Source organism: Ornithodoros turicata, chromosome 1 (genome assembly GCF_037126465.1).
Source record: "Ornithodoros turicata isolate Travis chromosome 1, ASM3712646v1, whole genome shotgun sequence".
Classification (NCBI taxonomy): domain Eukaryota; kingdom Metazoa; phylum Arthropoda; class Arachnida; order Ixodida; family Argasidae; genus Ornithodoros; species Ornithodoros turicata.
Window position 1 is genome coordinate 133179133 of NC_088201.1, and position 6000 is coordinate 133185132.

Consider the following 6000-nt stretch of genomic DNA (forward strand, 5'->3'; position numbering starts at 1 on the left):
GGAAAACAGGGAAATTGCCAAAGAGAGAGCTTTCTCCGCACTATATCTTCGTGCTAGACGTTGGTTCGTCAGCAGTTGACTTAGCTCTGGGTGGGGGCGTTCAAACAATGTCGTGCTGTCCATTCTTTCAAGGGACCGCCGTCACTCCAGGGCTGCTCACACACACACACAAAGAAGATGCTCGTAGAAGTATACGTCTGGCCTGCTCGATGGGCACATCTAGAGAGCCCATTTAGTGATTCTAGGAACCTCGCTTCCTAGGAACATCACATTCGCCCCTTCTTCTTTTTTTGAAGACAAAAGATACAGTCTGTTTGGCTTTACATCACACTTGGCGTCTTGTAATCTGAAAGTCTGTCTTTCACAAGAGTGCCGGACAGCTGTACACAGATGTCCACCACTACATGCCCCTTTCTGATACCTGGCATGGTCAGCACAGTCTTAGATACTAGGGAAACTATGTACATTTTCCCAACTATTCAGGGGGAACCGGAGAAAAGGTCCCCGGAGAAAAGGTCCCCTCAGGAGTCTCTCCCATAGAGTTATACTTTACCGCTCGTAACTGGAATCAGTGACTATGAGAGCGCGAATTTTCACGTCATTTTTGTATTGTTGACATGGTCTTCTACTTGAACGCTTAAAACGAGATTCTGGTCCAAACCCATGGGACTTATTAGAAGAGTTCCGTAGGGATATAGCAAATGGTTGAAGAATAAAGAGAGAGAGAGAGAGAGAGAAAGAACAGCGTGGGGAACTTTCAGCTACCGGGCATGGAAAGAGGGAAATGTATTGTAGCGACGACTACTTCAGCAACCAGGAACTCGACACCATGCATATTTTCATGATACAGATTTAAAAGTGCATTTTTAACTTTGGATTTTTCCAGGACTTCTGTTTATTTCAACGTTATCTCTCGGATCGGACGTACGTTCGCTTCTGGCTATTGGCTCTATCCGCGGAACCAGATCCCAACGGCAGGACACTGCCCCGTCAGGTATGTTGGCCATTGCCACAAAGAGCATCATGAGTCATCCTGAAATTAGTGGACCAGTTCTGACATGCGTCATCCGAAACCTATGAGCAGGCCATGTTATCGAGGGCAGAATATACATCTTCTTCCTGTGTTTGTATGAATAGCGTATCCGCCCATTTCATCGAACGCCGTTTCATCGACGCCGTTTTATCGAACGCCATTTCATCGAACGTTTTTTCGCCGAACACCGTTTCATCGACACTTAACCAGGGTTAGGTCAGGAGAGCCTTTTACGTATTTCACACGTTGGGGAGACTGGAGACTGACCAAGGTTATGTCAGGAGAGCCTTTTGCGTATTTCACACGTTGCTGCAAGAAAAAGCGGCCGCCACCGATTCAATGAAACGGCGTTCGATGGATCGGCCTAGGGGACCTTTTCTTCGGGGTCGTTTTCTCCGGGGACCTTTTTTCCTACACCCCTGTTTTGGATTCGCGAAATATTTACAACTTGTATATCCCGACTTCGGAGGGGATATCTACATTCTGTGATTGCGGGCTTCGGGAGCGGCATATCTACATCTGTTGTCACTTGCTCGGTCTGAGAGATATGCTCACACAATTCGGGCGCCGCAAAGTGATCCGGCCATGCTACACCTGACGGGGGTATGTCACACGTTTCTGACGTGTCAGCATTTTGGAGTTTACACGCTTCTGTAGACTCAGCCGCTTTGTCATTTTGCTCGGAATTCGCGGCCGTATTCGATATCATTTCCAGTTCGTCATCGGGATAGGGACCATCTCTGTGAGCTATCTTTATCCGATTTGCATGCACAGTAAATGATGATTGTCTCCTTCCCGCCCTATGCAGCCGATAGACGGCGGGTGTTACGACCTCCATGGCCCGGTAAAGGCCCTCCCACTTAGGCTGTAGTTTACGTGAGGTGCCCCTTTCAACATGACCTACTTGAAGGTAAACTCACTCTCTAATATTGAATTCTGGGTCCTCGGCTTTTGCCTCATGAATTTTCTTTCGATTGTCCGCGGCCCTTGCTAGAGTCTCCTTCGCGATATCGCGTGCTACCTGCAAACGTTGTGTCAGTTCTGCTTTGTAGTCGTACAGTGCGCCATAGTTCACGACCCGGGGCGATGCGAAAACCTCCTGTGGCAAGTTCGGATCCCTCCCGTATAGCAGATAGAACGGAGTCTCGTTGTACTCTCATGCGTAGCCGAGCTGTACGCGAACATTACGTACGGGATTCATTGGTTCCAATCCCGTTGGTCTCGCAATACAAAATGCGACAGAAGCCCTTTGATGGTCTGATTCAGCCGCTCTACGCTTCCGTTTGCTTCCGGGTGATGCGGTGTAGTTCGCAATTTTTTTCATGCCTAACAACCTACATACCTCTGATATGACTTTTGAGGTGAAATTCGAGCCTTGATCTGTGAGAAGCTGCTCTGGAATACCGTGCTTTAATGCTATTGTTTCTACGAAGCTTCTAGCAACTATATCTGCTTTATGTTCTCGAATGGGATTTGCTTCGTCATATTTGCTGAGGCAATCCGCAAAGACAAGTACATACTTGTTCCCCTCAGTGGTAACCGGTAACGGTCCTACAATGTCCATTGCGGTCCTTTCGAACGGATTACTCACCTCGTCGAATATCTGCAGAGGTGCCCGCTTCTTATGCTTCGCGGTTTTCCTAAGTTAGCCAGAGTTGCAACGCGAACAATACTCGGCGATTTGTTTTTTCATGCCTATCCAAAAGTACCGCTTTTCAATCCTCTGGCGAGTTTTTTTTGTCCCATAGTAGCCCGAATAAGAAGCGTCATGAAAGGCCCTCAAGACAGGATTTTTCAGCAAATTTTCCTGTTTCCTAGGATATTTCTAGCAACACAGAAACGAACGGAAGACCGAGTGACCAGTGACACATGATACAGACGGTGCCTAGTTCGCAAAGGACAGTGGAGCAAAATAGCGCCGGGTTCTGTGTGGTTTTATTGCACATCATGTGGACGGTGGGCTCAAGGGGGCTGTGTAGGGGCCCACGGGCTTTACTTTGTCTGCTTGGACTGCAAAAACTAATTTGTAGAGTTCATTACCACGGCGTCTCTCATCTTGCCCCACGCGATGTCTTGGCTTGCCCCGAGGGTTGGATAAGATGAGACAATCTGCATTTTTGAATTTCTTGTTCTGTGTTTATTTTAGACCAGCTACGTCCGTACTGCCTTTACAGGTCAGAAGCCACAGACCCTTGAGAATGTGCCTATAGCTCTTAAAAAAAATATATTCAATTGCAAATTTCTATCTCCTCTTGCCCCGCCTTACCCTACTAGGTGACCGGAAGTGGTCTAGATGATAAACTTTGCCGTCCAAAAGACGTGTAACGCACGGAGCTTAGAGAGCATTGTTGGGACACGGGACATTGTTTCGACTTCGACAACGCGGTGACCTTGGCTCGCGAGCAAAGATGGGGACCCAAGAAGCTTCTAGAGTCGTGGCACATACGTGGTGACCCCTCCTTCCTTCCTTATTATGGGTTTAGAGTGGTCAGCCAGACGGTATGGCTTGCTACTCTTAACCCCCCTCGGTGAACCCTCGGTTCGTAACAAAAACCGTGGCCCCCTTTTCACGAACAATACTCCCATCTCCTTAAATAGCGACCGGTTGTATAATCTCTCATCCAATTTGGCAGTGATGATGTCCGTCGCATGACGGACGAAACGTCTGAGTAAAACATGTTATTTTATGTTAAGTTCTCTACTTTTTTTGTCCGAGAAAGTAGTGGTTCCGTAGGACCATGGAATCGCGTTTTTAAAATGATTTTGTTCCACGAGTATAGCGAGACCCACGCAATTGGTATCATGTGCCATTCCGTCTTTGGGCATATCGCGAGGTACCGCATGATACCACAGGAGTGTCTGGATTCGAACTTCTTAATACGGACACAACCCTGTGGGTTCTATGTCAATCTTGAAAAAACACCTGTTCGGGGGAAGTAGACATCCCTGGTACGCTAAGGAAAGCACCAGAGAAGTACATGTAGCAGTTAAAGGCAGTGATGGCCAGTAGTTAACGGCCTACCTACCTACTCCTAGTAGTTAAACTACCTGATTGTAGTTAAAAAGTAGTTACCAAGTACTTGCAGAAATGTAGTATGCAACTACTAGTTAAACTACTATTTCGAGTAGTTAACTACAGTAGTTAGGTTACTGCTAGCGCCAACTACTTCCGATTTTGCCGCAAGCTTTACGGCACGATTGTGCTTCCGACTTTTACCTTGAGCTACTTGTTTGATGAGAACGGAGGTGCAGAGCAATTGTGCCGTGCATGTGTACTAAATCTTCACGTTTATCACTGCTTGTGATTCATATTTAGGTGTCCAAGGACACTATAGAATGGGATTCGTGTTGATGGACAACGTTAAGTGGTTAGAGATGTAGTTAAAATACATTCCAGTAGTTAAAGAAGTAGTTTTAACTACCTCCCCTGAAAAGTAGTTGAACTACTAGTTCAACTACTCCATCGCTAAGTAGTAGTTATAGTTAAAAAATTGTAGAAGTAGTTAGTGGCCATCACTGGTTGAAGGATTAGTTATACAGCTGGCTACTGATATCGCGGAGCTTACTACCTCGAAGAACCAAGATGCCTATGCTGATCAATACAAGAGGCGGGCGAAGGCAAAAAAGTTTTCATCCAGGGGATCAAGTTCTATTTTTTGGAAGAGATCGATCAGGGAAATTATTTGCGACATGGTGCGGGCCCTACACTGCGATATTCAAGCGCCGCCACAATTCGTACACTGTTCTAGGGGCCGTCGGCAGGCGAAGGACGTCGGTGCCGAAAAAAATTGCGAAAAGTCGTTCTTTCGAAGAGCAAAAATTGGCGGTCGAGGGGGGGGGGGGAACTTATCGGCAAAAAAAAAAAAAAGACAAGAAAAAAGGATAAAAAGCGGCCGAGCTCAGTTCTGCGTCAAGGTAATGCAACAGGCGGCGGAAGGGAAACGGTCACCCGCCCCTTCGTTCTCTCTCTTCATTCAGATAACTTTGCCTTGCAACAACAACAACAACAACAACAACTTTATTACAGGATGATGGCTGGGGAGTCTCATCGCCCGGCGCGATACTCTACCCCATTGCTGATGGTGATACGGGGAATGAAATAATGAGCCCCTTCACAATAAGGATCGAAGTCCTGTGGTGTCCAGAAAGGTGAAGAGAGCCTTGAGGGCAGAGCGTTGGTGTGCTGGACGTGGCCAGGGACCAAGCAATTTTGTGAGAGAGAGGGGGCGGGAGTCGAGCTCGTTGAGCGATGCGGAGAGTACGGTTCGGGAAGGTTGGTAGTGTGGGCAATGGAGAGGAATGTGCTCTAGAACTCCAACACCACCGGTGCAGTGGGGAGAGGCAACTTGTCTCAAGCGCTCACTGTGCTGTGAAGGCCACGTCGAGGCGCATTCGATGAACTAATGCGGCATCTTGACGAGAGATATGTGCAGACATGCGGAAAGCGAGCGCTGGATCAACTCTGCTCAGCATGGTGGGGGGTAGAATGTCAGCGGTCCGTTGGCGGGTAGCCAGAGGAGCCACTAGGCGTCGAAGTACGGACCGACGATCTCCTCTCAGAACTGCAATACGCGTCCGTCTCCGAGACGAGAGAGCTGCTTCGGCGGCACTGTCAGCCTGTTCATTGCATTCGACACCGCAATGGGCTGGAACCCATTGGAGAACGAGCCTGTGCCCTGCTTCGTAGACAAGTTTGTAAGCCATTAACACATCCATAACCAACGGTGCGGAGGAGCCTCGTATGCCAGAATTTTCAATTGCTTGCAGCGCAGATGGTGAGTCAGTGAAGACCACCCAATTGAGTGAGGTTAAGTGAACGCTGTGCTGCAGAACGAAAAGTATGGCATAGAGTTCCGCAGCTGTGGATGAGGTATGATGCCAAAGGCGACGTTCTTCAACTACGCCTTCGGATGGGAAGACGAATGCCGACGCGGACTTGCCATTTCGAGATGCGCCATCGGTGTATG